General features: G+C 34.1%; 1 pseudogene; it reads right to left on the reverse strand.

The window, feature by feature from the left end:
• Positions 1–14913: 14913 nt before the first annotated feature.
• Positions 14914–15715, reverse strand: LOC149570764 (putative protein phosphatase 2C 26 pseudogene; annotated as a pseudogene).
• Positions 15716–19735: the final 4020 nt, after the last annotated feature.

The raw sequence follows: 19735 nt of genomic DNA on the forward strand, positions 1-19735 counted from the left end.
CTACATTCTTGAATGGAATCATTGATGAAGAAGTCTACATTGAACAACCAGAAGGTTTTTTTGATCCTAACAAAATGGACATGGTCTGAAAATTACACAAAGCAATAAACAAGCTTCTAGGGCCTGGTTACATAACTATCTAATATAGATTAGTTTTCAAAGAAAAAATGATAATAGTAATCTATCTATCAAGGAAGGACCAAATAAGAAGATTGTGTTGGCATATATTTGTGGATGATACTCTATTTATAGGAAATGATAACCCATCCAAAGCATTTTTAGAACAAATGAATAAAGAGTTTCAATTGTCCATGTTTTGTGAGATAAAATTCTTTGTTGGATTGTAGATACAATAGAACAAAAATGGTATCTATATCACTCAATCTAAGCATATCAAAGAGATACTCAAGAAGTTTGGAATGGAAGATTCAAAATTAGTTGGAACCCCCATGTGTACTAGACTTAAGCTTATGAAATATGATGACTCCAAAGAAGTAGATTAGACCTTATACAGATCACTGATTGGAAAATTATAGTATGTAGTTCACACAAGGCCTGATATTGCCTTGGTAGTTGGAATAGTGGCAAGATTCTCAACAAAACCTAGAGAAAACCACGTGATGGAAATCAAAAGAATCTTGAGATATCTGAAAGGTACTAAAGACTATGGGTTATCTTACAAAATTGGAGGAAAACTAGACCTAAAAGTATTTACTAATGTTGATTGGGTAGGAAATCTTAATGATAGAAAAAGCACTAGTGGTAGAGCTTTCTTTCTTGGTAAAAGATTGGTATCTTAGACAAGGAAGAAGCGAAATTGCACATCCCAATCCACAAAAAAAGAAAAATATGTGGCAGTAGTAGTAAACTACTCTAACATTGTTTAGTTCAAATAATTGCTAGAAGGAATGAAGGTTGAAATCAAAGTGCGAGTAGTCATGTATTTTGATAACACCAGCACAATTAACATATCAAAGGACCTAGTAATGCATTCCAAAATGAAGCATATTGCTATAAAATATCACTTTGTCAAAGAACTAGTACAGGATAAAGAAGTTAGATTAGAATAATGTCAATACAAAAGAATAGATTATAGACATATTCACCAAGCCTTTACCTAAGGATGCATTCTTTTATCTAAGAGGTAAGCTAGGGGTAATTCCCTATCTAAAGCTCACTAAATAAATGTTAGTGATGCATCAACAAGAACCAAGTTGAAGATCAATCAGTTGGTGTAGCACAATCAAGAGAATATTGTATATGAATTAGTACTAAAGGTACATTGATATTAATTTGACATGTGTTATCTTTGGTGTGTGTTTTCAAAGAAGGAGAAGTTTACTATCACATCTTTTTGAAATTTTGTCATTCCAAGAGGAAGAAAATTCTTTCATAGAGGGAGAATAGTACAATGAAGGAGAAGTTTTCGGTGTAAAATCAAAGAGGGAGAAATTTTTTGTCAAAGGGAGTCTTGTTCCCAATTTCATTGTGCTATGACATGTTGTGTTGTCATCAATACCAAAGAGGGAGATTGTTGGATACAATTATTTAGTTGTGTGTTGTCTTTTATGTTACACAAATGTCATATCAAATGATAGTCAGTGCATGTCAAGCTCACTTGGTTAGCAAAGATAGTTTTCCTTGTCTACTAAGCATTCCTAAGTATACTCTGTGCAAAGACAGTCTCTACGAAGCTCACTCGAGTGTCAAAGGAATTATGTAGAAAAGTGTCTGAACTGAGCTCACTTGGTTAATGAAGGAAAAATGAATAGAGTTAGTGCTAATTAAGTTCACTTGGTTACCAAAGGATTATCGCAAGTTCACAGTGTTAACCGAGCTCTTGTTGGTTAACACAAGAAAATTTTTTAGAGCTAGTTTTTACCGAGCAAGGTTAGCTACCAAAGGACTTTCTTATTTTTGCATGTAAAGCTTGATTGTTTTACCTGTTGATTCTAGCCGACTATGGTAATAAATATTGGTCATTCTAATTTGTATTTGAGCCGACTTGACAATCTAGATGATATAAGTATAAGGTCAAGTTGTGATTTCAAAGTGTGCAAGTGTGTTGATTGAATTGAAAGAGAAAAGAGAGGAAGCAAATTTGAAGGATAAGAAGGTATCCTTATGGAGAGAAAAAATGACATTTGATCAGGAAGGATCAAGTATAAGTAGAAAAGAGATCTAGATTCAGAAATTTAGTTGTATCATAATCAGGTCATTTCATTGTTACTTACTCACTAACCATTGTAGCAGTGATCTAAAATCTCTTAACAGAGTTAGTTTAATAGTCAGTTGTAAATCCTCTAACAAGGTGGCAATTCCATTTAATTGTTTTAAGACCTCTTACAAGGCTACTCCTAATAGGGTGATTAAATCCTTTAACATGGTCACAACTAACAGTGTGTTTTGTAACCTTTAACTGGGTTGGCTCCTAACAGGGCTCACTTTAGAAGAGTGAGAAATAGTAACTAGTTACATTGTTGATTTTTCTCATATTAGGTTTCGATGTTAAATTTTGGTGTCTTATATGTTCATTTCTTTTCTCTCATGCATGCAAATTAAGGTTAAGTAATTATTGATAACATATAAAAAATAATTTATTACTGAGTTTTAGCATTTTATGTTTTTTTACAGAGCATCAACAATAATCAGTTTTATCAATCTAAATTTTAAGTTGACATCTAAGGGATTTGGGATTTATTTTAGTGGTAACCATAGGTGATTTTTGATCAGCTTGGTATGGTGTAGCCATAGGAGTGGAGCTAGCCCTATATTTTTAGATACATAGGATTCATTCTGTAGACTCATAGTGGCGATGTTACCTACTTTTGGAAATTTTTTGATGAGTTGACAGCTTTCACAAGGCCATCCTATCGAGAGTTCCATAAATGATCTAATGCCTTGGAGCTAGAGTATATGTGATGTAGTAGAACATTAGTGAGAAAGCACTCAGAGATCATAGAGATATTTTTGATCAGCTTGGTATGGTGTCAATTTGTAGAGCCATAGATGATATTAGTGGAGACTGCTACCTATGCTTGCTTCCACTCAAATGAGGCACGAGGTTGGTTGCCCATGCTATATTATCATAAAGCTATATAAATGGTTTGAGATCTAGAATTCAAGATGAAATAAGTTTTCTAAAATTGGAAAGTGTAGAAGAAGCATACCAATATGCCATGAAGTTTGAGGAGATCTTGACAAAGAGGCATGAACAAAGACAAAGAGGTAGAAGTGGTAGATTCCAGAGAGGCAGAGGTATATCTTATGGAGAAGGTGATAGATTTGACAATTATGTGCAAGATAAGGGAAAATTTGAGTGGAATAATGATGATAAAGGAAAGATTGAGTGGAAAGTTGGTGATTCTTACTGAGGAGGTACTAGTTCTTACCAAGGAAGAGGTAATTCTTATTCTAGAGGTGAATTTCATGGTAATTGTTTCAAACCTGTAAAAGAAGGGCATAGATCCTTTGAATGTAGATCTTCTAAAAGTGGGCAAGATAATAGAAATGTTGTGATTCAAGGAGACACTGAGGGTTCACTAAGTGGACATGAGGCTAGTGAAAATATGATGGTGAGAAGAACCTTATGTAATAAGCAAAGTGATGAGAAACTTGTTTTAAGAATAAATCTTTTCAAGAAAACAAGATAGATGGCTGGAAAATGTTGCAAAGTGATCATTGATAGTGGGAGTTCTAAAAATTTGGCATCAGAAGAGCTAGTTATAAAGTTGCAGTTGCACAGGCTAAAGCATCCTAAACCCTACCATGTTTCAAGAATCAAAGATGAGCATAAGATATTGGTAAGTGAACAATGTATTGTAAAGTTATAAATTGGACATTACTTTGATGAATTTTTGTGTAATATTATGCCTATGGTTTTTTTTCATATTCTATTGGGTAGACCTTGGAAATATGATAGATATTCTATACATGATGGAAGATTGAATCAATATACTCTTTGGGTGAATGGGAAGAAACAAATATTGCTACCTTTGATTGAAAGTTCAGATGAGGTTAATTGTGCTACTGTAAAGATTTGCATGGTCAATGGGAAACAATTTGAAAAGAAAATAAAAAAGAATCAAGTTTGTTTTTCTATAATTCCAAGGAGACCGAGTTGTGTCAATAGTAATCAAGTGCCAAAAAATAGTGTTAATTGAGTGTTAGTAAGTGGTGACTAAGTGATAGCTAGTAGTATTGACTGAGTACCAAAAGAAATTACAGAATTATTGAATGAGTATAAAGATATTTTTGCACAAGATATACTAGATGGTTTACCTCCAATAAGAAGTATAAGTCATTGTATGGATATGATTCTTGGAGCTAATTTTCTGAACAAAGCATCATATAGATTGACACCTACAAAGAATGAATAACTTAATAGATAATTGCATGAGTTGTTGCAGAAAGTTTTGATAAGAGAAAGCTTGAGTCCATGTGTTGTACCTATTTTATTAGCACCTAAAAATAATGGAGAGTGGAGGATGTGTACTAATTCTAAAGCTATTAACAAGATCATAGTGAAATATAGGTTTCCTATGCCAAGGATGGATAACATAATGAATTGTTCAAGTAGAGAAAAGTATTTTACAAAAATTGATTTAAAGAGTGGTTATCATGTTATATGGGAATTAGAAAAGGTGATGAATGGAAGACTAATTTCAAGATAAAAGATGGTTTGTATGAATGGTTGCTTATGCCTTTTGGTTTGACAAATGCACCTAGTACTTTTATAAGGTTGATAAATGAAGTTCTAAAAAGATTCTTGGGTAAGTTTGTGATTTTTTATTTGGATGACATCTTGATATTTAGTAAGACGAAGGAAGAACATATTGAGCATATTAGACAAGTATTGTAGAGATTAAAATAAGAGAAGTTGATGATTAATTTGAAGAAGTGTTATTTTATGCAAGAGGAGATTGTGTATTTGGGATTTGTGATTTCAGCTGATGGTTTGAAGATGGACCTTAAGAAGGTTAAAGAAATTTTGGAGTGGCCTACACCTAAGAATGTGGGTGAGGTAAGATCATTTCATGGTTTGGCTAGTTTTTACAAGAAGTTTATAAAGAATTTTAGCTATGTTTGTAATGCTATGACTAAGAGAATAAGAGGAGATCAAAAGGAATTTAAGTGGACACATGGAGCTAATAAGAGTTTCAAGACTTTGAAACAAAAGTTTGTTGAGTTACCTATATTAGCTTTTCCTAATTTCAATAAGGTATTTCAAGTTGAATACGATGCAAGTGGTAGTGTAATAGGAGTTGTATTAAGTCAAGAAGGTAAACTTATTGCTTTCTTAAGTAAAAAATTGAATGATGCTAAAAGGAATCATTTTGTGTATGATCAAGAGTTTTTTGATACTGTTCAAGCCTTCAAGAACTGGAGATATTATTTGATCCCTAAGGAGTTTGTGTTGTATACTGATCATAAGGCTTTATAGTACTTAAGAAGTCAACATAAATTGAATTAGAGACATATGAAGTGGGTTGAGTATTTGTAGAGTTTTACATTTGTGATTGCATAAGAATGAAGTTACTAATAGAGTTACTGATGCATTGAGCAGAAGACATTCTTTGTTGACTAAAATAAAGGTTGAAGTTCTTAGTTTTTATGACATGAAAGAGTTGTATGATATTGACCCTGATTTTTCTGAGGCATGGAGAGAGTGTAGAGCACCAAATCTAATAGATTGCATACATAAGTATGATGATTATTTTATTCAAGAAAGTATATTGTTCAAAGGTATTCAGTTGTGTATCCCTAGAGGTTCTATGAGAGTTAATTTGATCAAGGAAAGGCACAGTGGAGGATTGTTTGGACATTTTGTAATTGATAAGACATTGAGTTTTTTGAAGGCTAAGTATTGTTGGCCACATATGTATAAGGATGTTCAAAATTTTTTGAAGAGTTGTGGAGTTTATCAAGTTACAAAAGGAATAAGTCAAAATATTGGTTTGTATACACCTTGGAGTAACATTAGCATGTATTTTGTTCTGGGATTGCCTAAGACACTAAAGGGTTATGATTCTATATTTTTTGTGGTAGAAAGATATTTTGAGATGGTTCATTTCATACCATGTAAGAAGACAGTAGATGTTGGGCATGTTGCTGAAGTTTTCTTTAAAGAGATTGTGAGATTGTATGGATTACCAAGAAGCATTATTTTTGACAGAGACAACAAGTTTGTTGGTTATTTCTAGAAGACTTTGTGGAAGAAGATGGGTATTGAGTTAACTATTAGTTCTACATTCTATCCACATATAAATGGATATATAGAGGTTATGAATAGAAGCTTGGGTAATTTACTGAGATGTTTACTGGGAGATAAGCCAAGTAATTGGGAAATAGTGTTAGCATAAGCTGTGTTTGCATCTAATAATTCTATGAATAGGAGTACAAAGAAAAAAACTTTTGATATTGTTATTGGAATGTAGCCTAGAGGTATATCAGATTTGAGAGATTTTGCTGGTGAAGAGAAGAGAGGTATTGTAGGGGAATAATTTGCTGATTTTATGGACTCTTTGCACAAGGAAGTGAAGTTGAGATTGGAACAAAGTAATCAAAAGTATAAGGATAATGCTAATAAATCTAGAAGACATCATGGTTTTGAAGTTGTGATGAGGTGATGGTTCATTTAAAGAAAGGAATATTTCATGTTGGAACCTATAGTAAGTTGAAGATGAAGAAGTTTGGACTTTGTAAGATCTTGAAGAAGTTTGAAAGTGGTAATGCTTATGAAGTTGAGTTACCTGATGACATGGATATATATTCTACATTCAATGTTGTTGATTCATACAAATATCATGAGTTAGAAGATGAAGTGGAGGTGAAAATGATTATCCGAAGAAGAATATTGAAGAAGTTGAATATATACTAGAGCAGAGAGTTGGGAAGAGCACAAGAGGAAAGGACTACTATGAATATTTGGGGAAATGTGTTTGTGTAAATAAGTATTCACTATTTATACTTTACTTAAGTTTACTTAGGTTACTAGATTTTCTTATTATTTATTAGTTAGTCACCTAGGAGTATACATACTCTTGTGAGTTTTTGTGTTGACAACATAGGATTTAGCACTCTAATTATGCACATGGTGTCTACAACATAGGAGTAAGAACTTTATTTGAGCACATGGTGTTTGCAACATCTCAACACATGAGACACCTCATCATGCTTATCCTCTCATTGATGCACATACATTCAGGCACAATGGATGATGTGTGCTTAGTTGTCATACTTATCCTAGTACATTCTAGACACATTCTAGATGCATCTTAGAGTCCTTTCTATACAGACACTCATAGTGTCTATGTACATGCTTTGACATGCTTGAGATAATATATTCTCATATTGATCATACTTTTTTGGTCTACTATTGTGCTTGTGCTTGAGTTCCTTGATCTTCAGTGATTTTTCCCTAAGGAAAATTCTTACATGGTATCAGAGTTATACCAAATTCTTATATGGTATCAGAGCTCTTGGGGAATTTCTCTTCACATAGCCATTCAAGACCATTCTTGCTTTAGCACCTTGACCTAACTCTAGAGTATTTGGAGCTATTGGGAGTGTCTAGAGCCAAAATGAACCTCACCATTGTGTCTGGAGAGTCAATTTGGTGAAAATTGACTATAAATTCACCTATATTGGGCCATAGTCAATTTTGAGGAATTTTTTTTTTGCAAACTAGCAACCCAAAGGCTTGATTTGCAAAATTGGTATGATCATTTCAAATCTCTATCTACATATTTTATCATTTGCATCTCTACTTTTTTTTGGGATCTGCATTATTTTCTGAAAAAGTTGGCCATCAGGCCTGTAGGAGAGATATTTTGTAGGCAAACATTGAAGCTTGTTAGTGCAAATTAGATATTTGCATCACATTCAAAAGGTCAAAAAACCCCCAAATCAGATTTTTTTCATCCAAATTAGACATCTGAAGCAAAATCTAGAGCCATTTGATTTTTGGAGGTTCGATAGTGGCAATCCAGGAAAAATAATTACATCAATGATTTTCAACTAGTGATATCTTCCTCTTATGGACTCCTTTTTGCAAGCAATTTATTTATTTATTTTGGGGTAGAATTTAATGATCTACACATTAGTGCAAGTGGTTTGAGATCTCTTTTCCTAAATTTTTCTTCAACTCGCAAATCCCAATTTTTTCCACTTCAAATGCTTAGTATGGGCTCATCTGGACACATAATTAGGTTCCATTTTTTTGAAAGTGCATATTTTTTTGTCTACTTTCTAGATCTGCAATTAGATTATAGGTTCTATGGACAGAAATACTACTTTTAGAAATATGCCCTAAATTGGCATGTGACTATCACACTAAGTGCCAAATCATACATTACGGGGGGTTGATTGATTATCTTTTACATTTTGGGGGGTACATACATTCATTGATCTCATTTAGTCTTGTCACATATGTCAGTCTAATATAAGACAAAAGTTGACACCAAGGAACTATAAAAAATGGAGTGCCTTAATCGTTGCTCATTTAGGAGAACATAAGGAAGTGTTTCCTTCTATATTCAAAGATACCGCCTTCATTCAAATATCTTCCTTTTCTTTTTTTATTTATGTTTATAAACATGAGTAAGGAATCTTTTGCTCCTCTTAGATAGGCAATTTTTCCTTATGATGTTTGGATGGCTCTTTGGGAAGCATATGGAGATCCATGAGTCCCTCCATTTCCTATGGAAATTCTATCTCCAGTCACTTTTGTTATGGTACCTCCAACTCTAGTTGAGATCCCACCTCCTAATGCTCCTGTTGCTACTACTAATCTAGTTCTAGCAATAGATGCTTTAGATTTAGTATAGTAGGTCACTCCATGTCTTCCTACTTCAGCTTCATGGGATGACTTCCTTCCCACCATTATAGGGTTGTTCATGGAGTCTCACATTGAATATGTGGAAGACATCATTGATGATATTCATCTTCTCTTTGTGGAAATTTTTTCATCCATTGCCATAGTGAACAATTCATGTACTTCAACACAATAGGGTACACATTGTCTTTTGGTTCTAGCATTAGGTGATGACTTCTTGGTAGACATTTCAAGTTTGTTTGTGGAGCCACACGTAGCAGATTTGGGAGACTTCTTTGATGATATGTTGTTTCTCTTTGATGAGGAAGATCCTTCTCCAATTTTTGTGAGGGCTCACTCTGACCTTCATGTCCATTCTCTGCATGATAAGTCTTACCAGGTTGATGTGATTATGGATCCTTATGTAAAATAGTTGTAGGAGGTCTCTTTATTATTTGAGGAGATATATTTTTCTTTGAAATAGGTTCTACATCAATCCTTGCTAGATCTGGACTTCTTCTCAACAATATTGGAAGGAGCCACTATCAATATCAACATAGGGACAGTTGAGCTAGTTTCAGAGACACTTTTCATCATCAAGATTCTTTTCACACAGAGGGGAAGCATCTCACATGTACCTCTTCCATTGTTTATTCCAAACGGGAGGAACATTAGATAGTAGTCATGGATCAACTTCTATATTTGAGCATCTCTCACTCATTGACACACTACATCTAGGGAGGAGACTACCTTGTCTCTCTTCTTCTTCTCATATTTCTCCTATTGTTCATACTTGATGTATATCATAATGGGGGGGGGGTCTTCATTACTACATCCATCCGTGAATCCTATTTTTTCATCTCTCTTTTTGGGGGAGGGCTTTTCCCATGAGGTTTTCCCTCTTTCTTTTCTTTATGAGAGATTAAATTTTCATTATGTACATGGGTACCTAACATGACCTAGTAGTTGGGAACCATCATGCATTTTCATCCTAGTTTTTGTGAGCTTGAGTGCATTCCACTAAGTTGCACTTAAGGGGGGGTGTTGGTCTAAATAAGTATTCACTATTTACACTCTACCTAAGTTTACTTAGGTTAATGCATTATTTTATTATTTATTAGTTAGTCACCTAGGAGTATGCGTACTCTCATGAGTTGTCATGTTAACAATATAGGAGTTAGCACCCTAATTTATGCACATGGTGTCTATGATAATAGGAGTAAGCACTTTATTTGAGCACATGGTGTCTACAACATCTCCATAGAGATACCCCATCATTCTTATCCTCTCATTGATGCACATACATTCATGCACAATGGAGGACTGTGCTTAGTTGTAATTCTTATCTCCTAGTACATTCTAGACACATTCTAGATGCATCTTAGAATCCGTTATATACAAGCACTCCTAGTGTGTATGTACATACTTTGACATGCTTGAGATAATATATTCTCATATTGATCATAGTCTTTTGGTCTGTTATTGTGCTTGTGCTTGAGTTCCTTGAACTTGGGTGATTTCTCCCTAAGGAAAATTCTTACATGGTATCAAAGCTATACCAAATTCTTACAAAATAGAAAAATAGACCTAGTAAGGATGTTACATGGATTTTTCAATCTGAGTTGGATTTAGCTCAAGTGGTGACACTTGCATGATTTACGAGAATCATTTCTTTCTATCCTAGTTGTCTAATGTAGGAGCATCCTGGGTTGCACTTCTATCTTGCATGAATTTTTTAGTTTTCCTAGTTTCTATTGAGTTGCAATGTCTTGTGTTGCTGAGTTCTCAGTATATTTTGAGTTTTTAGTGGATGTCAAGCTTCCTGATTGATATCAAGTTTTTAGTTACTACCACGCATTCTTTGGTTGTCAAGTCATCCTTTGGATGTTGAGTCATGTGGTTGTCGAGTCCATTTAGATGCCAAGTTCATGTGGTTGCCAAGTTTTTTTGGATGCAACGTTCATGTGGATGTTGATATTGTGTGGATGCCAACTGTTAGTGTCTCTTGGAGCCTTCATGTGCCAAGTTGTCTATGTTTAGTTTCCTATTGAGGCTGACCTTTGCATTTAATTTAGTGTTAGATATATATTATGAGCCAACTTGTGGCTTAACCTAGCATTTAATATGAGAGTTTATTTAGTTGTATTTGAAATGGCCAAGTTGTAGCCGTGCATGTATTTAAGAGATCTTAGTTAGAGTCTTTAGGTAAAAACTTAGAATGAGTAATAAGTTTAAAGCAAAGTTGGATCATCAAATATTGTAATTAAATTATATCTAGTCATAACCCATAAGGCCTTACCACTAGGCATGTAATAGATTCTTGAAGGAATATATGAATGAAGATATTTTCTTCCTTTATATCCTAACTTGGTTATATTTGTTGTTATTTCCACTGTGTTGACTCTATGCAAGCAGTTTGAATAGCTAGGTTTTCCTTTGGCCCTAGTTATTTTATCCCTCCCTACATCAAAACCCTCCAAGAAGAAGGTAAAACTGGGGTGGGCATGACACCCAAAAAATTCACTACTGTAGTAATGAAGTGTATCCAATGAAGGTCACAATATTTTAATCACGAAACATGATATACCTTGTGAAAGGTCTACCCTATTAAAGGCTTACAAGATTGTTAGATCTTACCTTGTTAAAGATTTTGACACCCTATTGGAAGTGTTCCTGGTGAGAGGAATTAAACTTACAATGAAGTAAGAACCCTATTAAAGTATTTACAATAGTCTATTAGGACTATTCAATTAATATATTTAACTGATTCACCTATTAGAATGTCTCAGCAATGATCCTTCAGTTAGCACTTTGTTGCTTGATGTAAGATCACCTCTATACTAATGTGTACTTGATCCTTTCTAATTATATGTAACTCTGTTGTCTTCTAATTCCTTTCTTCCATTCTCTTTTAACTAATTCTACAATGATACTCAAATCATAACACCTTCATCACCATGAATGTTTTGTAAAATCTCTTCAATTCACCTTAAGTATTCTTTGAAATTTTAAGGTTTGTTCTCCTTAAGAAGACCTAGGTAACTTATGAATCAACAGTTGTGATTAACCCATCTAGTTGCTTAACCCTTCTCTTTTTTTGATTGGATACATGTAATGTATAGGGATTCACAATTAAAATTCATCCTTATCATCAAAAGATCATAAAACAATCCTTAAGTTGGCCCAAAAATGGTTTACATAGAAGTTTGTGCCATTACAAACAATAATGTCAAAATTGTGTAACTTGGCACTTAAGTCCCTCATGCTTAGCATCAACTGTAACTTAAATGCTATAACTCAGCCTCTAAATGACTCAACATCCACTAATCACTCAACATCTGAATAGCTTGGTACATACTATATGCTGAGCACTTGAGTGACTCAACACTTACTAGTTACTCAGCTCATACTAAATATTTGTCACTTGTCATGTATTACTTGTTTGATAGGAACTAAGTAAATGACTTAAGTATATTTTCACTCATATGTCAAAACTAATCTAAGATTAACAATCTCCCTCTTTGACATGATTGGAAAAATATGAAGTCATGCATGAATAACCTTTAGGCTTTCAAGCATAACTCAGATAATATCCACTTACATACAAAACTTCAAAACTTAAAAATTTTGCAAAAAACTTTATGCTTCATCAATCATACATCAAAATTCAATAACTCCCCTTGTGTTGATTGTGTTGTTTTGTATTTGAATCAAAATCATTTCTCCTACTGAATAGATTTGACTTTTTCCCTTGCCATTGACTGCTTCCCCAAATATGTGATCTCCCCCATACATATTCTTATTTCACCCACACTTCTTATTTCTCCCCCATTTTCACCCTTATGTCAAAGGGTTATACACTTAGAGTGTATCTATCTGTTGGTAAATAGATTGTTCTTTTGAATAAACTCCCAAAATGCCCAAATTTGAAAGAACAATTAGATGCCAATAGTTGGATAATCTATCATGGGGTTGATAGATTTCCTCTGAATTGAAAGGTATAGCTCCCTTATAGTATGATATGCAATGAATTTGTTTTATTTCCTAAACTAACTGGGTGCATTCTTAGCCTGAGAATGGAAGAGGAGAAACAAAGTTAATCCTAGGCAGGACTAACTCAGGCAGATTTGAGATCCTAAACTTAGCCAATCCCAAGAATTCACAATCTTATGACTCCTCAGTATTGGTAATGCAATATGAAGAATTTGTTAATGTAGATACAATGTAGAAAGAAAAATGGAGTGCGAGTTAAATATTCCAATTTCCATCATAAGAATGCATGCAAACACTATGATCCACATCACATTCGATATTTGACAAAAAATGCAAGATAGTGTCCAAGACTAAATATACCAACACTCTGATTAATATAATCAGAAAAGTAACAACTAAACACTTTGATTCAGAATGAAAATTTTCTATGTTTTGAATGCACAAATACAATACCTAGATTTATTTGCTCACAGTTTATTGTCAAATCTATTACAGAAATTTGAATAATAACCCCTATATGCAATGAAATGAAATACATAAACTGACATGCCCTCTCCTCTACTCTAGCTCTCTGACTGTATGCAGGAAAAGAAGAATCCCCATGACTTCTATCAAATTCCTATTTAACTTCTCTATTTCTAACTGTGTCCCTTCAGTCACCAAAATAACTCTTCCTTTCTCTAAGTCTCTAATTATTTATTAATTATAACCTATTGTCAATCTTTTCGAATCCCACTTCTTTTAACTTTTACTTCCTTGACCACTCATCTTATACCACCAAAAGGTATTGCTGCATCAAAAGTGTTAAAGCAATTGATCAAACAATCCCCATGTGTAATGCACGAGTGAGATTGTTGGTAGTGTCTAAACTCTTAGTAAATACTCCTGCTGCCAAGCCATATTGAGAAATGTTTGCACGCTTCACAACTTCATCTAAGTTTTTGTATTTCATAATTTATTGCAATGGGAAAAATATTTCATCTATGGCTATGGGCATGCCATCTTGAACATCTACAAAAATTGTCGGCATAATATAGAAGCCCTTAGTCCTGATTTGCTTCCCACCCATTACAACAGTTGGACTACTTTCCTTCCCAGCCTTGATATAACCCATAATTTTGTTGAACTGCTCCTGGTCAATCTGAAGACCTTGTTCTACACTTTTTTTTAAAAAAGGGATCACCAACAATATGACTTAAACACCGAGCTTTTGCTTTTTCTACAAATTCATCATAGATGCTTTCATGCACATATGTATGGGATCTAGCGTAGCAATATTGGCCCTGATTGAAAAATAAAGTGAAGTGTGCAAGCTCTGTAGCCTTGCCTTGAGATACTCCCCAAGCCTCATGAACACTTCCTAGTATAAGGTGTTCATCGTGAATAAACAAAAAAACCCCTCCTTGGAAGAGAACAAGCCCTTGAATAAGAGCCTCAATGGCATCAAAATCAAGATGATTTGAAGGCTCATCTAGCAAAAGAATATGATGTTTATTGAAGGTAATTTTTGCAAATGCAACTTGACCTTTCTGACCATCTGATAACATGTACATTGGTTGAAGTGCAAGGTTCCCTATGATGCCAAAAGATGCATCACTAAAACTGATGATAGGAGCACTTGGTCTATCCTCAGGGGTTGGAAATTAAAACTTGTAGTTAGGGTCATTGAATATGACATCTACATCACCAACATGATCCAATGCAAAGTATCAATGTCAACTAGTTTCAATTTAAATATCAGTCATAATACATTAATTCTTAATTGAATAGGCAATGCTCTTTTAACATTATAACGAAACTTGTCAGTGAAAGCCTGCATGTGAGCCCTTGTACACTCATTTGATTCAAAAGCTTTTTCTAATTACAGAGACACTCATCTCAAATTCTCTCAAATGTATCAGTCCTCCTTGTAAGCTGTTAGCTTTTGTCCATGTAAATGTCAAAATAACTGTAACCACCATGTTCAAAAATTCTCTTGCATGTGAGATGACAATTAAAGTTTTTGACCATTTTAAAAGATATATTGCTAGTGATATAAATACATCTAGATCAAGGTGATCAGTGGGTTCATCAAGTAAAAGTAGATATGGTTCTATGAAAAGGGCTCATGCATTAACCACCATCCCCACTATCACAGTAATATCATCCAGCTTTCCTTCTGTAAGACAAGAAGACTGTAAATTTCATTCTGAGTAGCTTCTTCCACACTGGAATATCATATCCCTACATTCTAGCCTCCAAATAGTAAGGTGACTCAAATGTTCTATCCCTTGCATGTGTGTTTGCAAGATCTACTAATGGATGTGTTGCCTTTTTAACAAATTTTGCGTTAGAACCTTGATACCTACTAACCACACTCTCTATTTCATGGTCAAAAACATTATAAAAAAGCCCATTTGATCCCAAGATAACAATGTCGCCCTCCATTATATTAGTGTTGTACACCATTGCATCTTTATATGTTTGGACAACAATCTCAGAGCTCAACTAGAAAGGGCAATCAAAGTAATGTTCTTGTGGAGATGTAAAAAATATTGCATGGCCTTTTCAAAAGATTCGGAGTCCACAATCTCCAACATTTGCAATTTTAACTGTCCCATGTTTTTCCAACATTGCAACAATTAATGTAGCTGAACCAGTCGAGCAGGTTTTTGCATGTGCCTTTTGCAGTAGAGATTGGGGATCACCATTCACCTTGTCATCAAGGATATATGATATGTTAGCCATTAGTTCGTTAGGAAAGATAGTTGGATCTACATTTTCATCAGCCCAACCAGAAACACCATTAGCAATGGAAAGAATGCCCCCATTATAGCTACTAACAAATAGTGCATCTTTTCCACCTTTATTAGCCTTATTAGGATGTGAAATAAGTTGTGTGCCAACAACAAATGATAGCTCCAACATCTACTAGACTAGCTTCAATGAATTTAACATTGTCTTCAAGATCTTTAGAGTGCTTTCTGGCATTCATGCCTCTTTTTCTAAGCACCATGGCTGCTACCTTCTCCTATCTACTAGAGTGTCTTTATCATATTTAGCTAGAGCATTTTCAAAGCTTTATTTTGTTGCAAATCCCACTCTAATCCTAAAGTGATCAAAGTTGGAAATTTGCATTTTGGATCTCCAAACCAATTCAACCTCATAAGAACATGTTAGAAAAATTCAGAGACACGTTAAGGGAATTTCTTTTCATGAGAGATGACTTTTAAAAATTAAAAATTGGGGGACTGGAAGTACACCTACAGCTAGCTCTGAATGGGGATTATGTGTTGCAAAGTATGTAAAGAATCCAAAATCTCAGGTTTCATAGAGCAGGCCTTATCCATTGGGCTACAGAGTCGGACCAAAAAGAGGGAAAACAAGAAGAAGTTGTGTATAGGGAGGGTGAAGGGGAATAGGGAAAACTTGAAAAAAAGTAGGAGAAAACCTCAAATAACTAAGGAAAGGCTACACTAGACACACCAAAATTGGAAAGAAAACCTATTTAAAAAAGGTGAGGAGACCTCACTAGCAGAACTAAAAGCAAAGAAAGATTCATATGTGGCCATTTATAGGGAGAAAGAAGTATGAAACTTTCCTGAATAGAGGAAGATGCTCCACCAATTTGAAATAGCACTGGTAACCTTTGGCTACTCCTTCATTGTTGAACTTGAGTCCAAAAGCTATCTGCAACATGATGACCCATAGGACTTTTCCAAATAACCATGCCTCATTATAAATATCTGGATCTTCTATACTTTTTTGTACTCCATCTTTCATATGTTGAACCATCTTCTATGAAGGAGAAAAGTATTCACCAGACTCTAAATGCACTACCGGAACATAATCACATCTACTTATATCAACCATATCATCCTTAGTAGAGATATGAACAATTAAACTAGGATTGAGAAAATTGGAGCATTTAAGAGATTCTAGAAATGAAATGGCATCATATTGGTCATAGGTATTCACTTTACCAACTTCATGTTCTAAAGTAAAATTGAAACAAGATGACTCTTCATGATACACAAGTTCCATTCAGATTGAAACATCTTCTTCATTTGTCACAATTGTCAATTCTGCAAGATATTCATCTGAATTATAAATTTCAATACCTAGATTAACTATGGAAGAAGATTCCCATGCCGACGTCATGGTTTGATCAACCTCCATTTTAGAACAAAAAGAACCAGGATCAAGCTCTTTATCTTCTTAATGATGCAGCAATACTTCATTAACATTTGAAGACTCTTCTTCACAATTTATTGCTACAATCATCTCTTCAACAACATTTTCAAGTTTGGCAAGATGATCATCAAAACATATTGCAGCCTTTCACGTGTATCCATATGATTAGGAAAACCCAGTATTGCATTAGCCTGCAAAAAGAGTGGTTCTTGCATTGGATCCGTATCAACTCTAATGGATGAAGAGTTAACCCTACCATGTTCTTCAATAACACCAGGGATTTCACCTTTTGATAGCACATCAGTCTCAAGATAATTTTTAGGAGAGAAAATATTTGAAGCATGATCCTCATTTATTTCTCCTAATCTACAACTATTATCATCAAAAGAGGAGGAAAAGATGGAAAGGTCCTCTTTTTCAACTCTTCTTATCATCTCTTCAACCATATTTTCAGATTTGGCAAAACATGATCTCACTTCCTCTTCAATACAAAATTCATCAAGAGGGCTATCCATTGCATCTTCTTCAAGACAAATAGATTTTAACATAAGATCATTATCAACCTTTGCAAATTGAAAATCATTTTTGCTAGAATTTTCAAAGAAGTTAAACTTTCCATGTTCTGGAAGTGCATTAACCATCAGATGATTTTAAAAGAAAATTCATGGGAAATTTTATCTTTATTTTCTTCAAATCTAAAACCTTTTAAATTAGGAATAAATGAAGGCATGGGAAAAACTTCTTTGTCTACTTTTCTTACCAATTCTTTATCACTGTGAGGGATGTCTTCATTTGCTGAAAGTTGTGCTTCCAAAAACCAAGGCATCTCTTGGTCTCCAAAAATTGAACCATTGGTTCATATGGGCTCTTTATTTATTGGTTTTTCATCAGGTACATGGGTTGAACAATACATTTCTTTTCTTCTTTGATCTTGAATATTAAAGTACCTTTGATGTATAAACTTTAACAGCTGAGAAGATTGATAATCTTTGAAAGATTCTAATCCTTTTTCTTCAGCTTTAGCTATACTTTGTTTAAACGTAGTCCAAAGGAAATGTAAATTGAAGTCACTTTCAGCGTCTATCTCTTTGAATGTGGGTTTTCTTCTGGTTTTCTTTCTTGATTGAACTTCTTGTTCACTCAAAACTAAAAAATTGTAAGAGATGTGATCATGTGGGATCTCTGAAGCTTCATTATCATCCACCTTTAGTTCCTTACTTGGATGCAATGTCTTTTCTTTATAATGTTGTAACAGTTTGGTCTTCACTTCCACCTTTTTCAGCAGGTGATATCTTGCATAGATACTTTTCCATAATAGAATAGTTGCATGATCTTCATTAACACTTAGATTCATCTTTACTCCATGACTGATGCTTTTTCTCCAAGTTTCAAACATATCATGCAACACAGGATCAGTAGTGTGATGGAGTTCTATAAGGGAAGGGTTTGGTCTCCTTCCTTTCAACATTTTAATATGCATGGTCCTTTTTAATCAACAAAGATGTCAATCTCTGCAAGTCAGAGATAATAAAATTTGAAAATGTAGACACTGAACTTCTCACCCAAAGTTATGAGAATCAAAATGGAGTCGCCAATCTCTAGATAGTAGAGATATCTATAACTACTGAGGAAGCAAACATCAACACCAATTTTCTCCTCTCTCTTTCCTCAATAAAAACTTCCAGTCATTAACTTTGAATTCTTCTTCTTAAGTTGGTTGAGACTGCAGGGCTAAAAGCCTGATCCCTGTGGCAAGTACCTTATCTCCACGAGACTAGTTATAAAAAGGGAAAACTAGAAAATGTAACTTGAAAGTTCTCCCCAACAGAGTCGCCAAATATCTATTGGTAAACAAATTGTTCTTTTGAATAAACTCCCAAAATGCCCAAATCTGAAAGAATAATTAGATGCCAACATTTGGATAATCTATAATGGGTTTGATAGATTTCCTCTTAATCAAAAGGTACAACTCCCTTATAGTATGATATGCAATGAATTTTTTTAATTTCCTAAACTAACTGGGTGCATTCTTAACCTAAGAACAGAAGAGGAGAAACCAAGTTAATCCTAGGCAGGACTAACTCAGGCAGATTTGAGATCCTAAACCTAATATTTTGGAGTTTTTCTAGAATTTGATTGTGTAGCATTTTTTAGCATCAACATTTCAGATCACACACAGTGATCCATCATCAGGATGAATAGCTACAGAATAGAACAGCAGGGTGAAAAACTTAATATTCTATTCTCTAGCTATTCATCCTAATGATGGATCACTATGTGCAATCTGAAATGTTGATGCTAAAAAATGCTACACAATCAAATTCTAGAAAAACTCTAGAATATTATCAATGGATTGTGGAAATCTAATGTCAATAATCCTAAACCTAGCGAATCCAAGGAATTCACAAGCTTATGACTCCTCAGTATTGGTAATGCAATATGAAGAATTTGTTAATGTAGATACAATGCAAAAGGAAAAATGGAGTGCTAGTTAAATATTCCAATTTCCATCATAAGAATGCATGCAAACACTATGATCCACATCACATCCGATATTTGACAAAAAATGCAAGATAGTGTCCAAGACTAAATATACCAACACTCTGATTAAATATAATGAGAAAAGTAACAACTAAACACTCTGATTCAGAATGAAAATTTTCTCTGTTTTGAACACACAAATATAATGCTCAGATTTATTTGCTCATAGTTTATTGTCAAATCTATTACAGAACTCTAAATAATAACCCCTAT

The sequence above is a fragment of the Cupressus sempervirens genome, chromosome 3, assembly GCF_028749045.1.
Source record: "Cupressus sempervirens isolate cs-2001-9-10 chromosome 3, ASM2874904v1, whole genome shotgun sequence".
In the NCBI taxonomy this organism is placed as follows: Eukaryota; Viridiplantae; Streptophyta; class Pinopsida; order Cupressales; family Cupressaceae; genus Cupressus; species Cupressus sempervirens.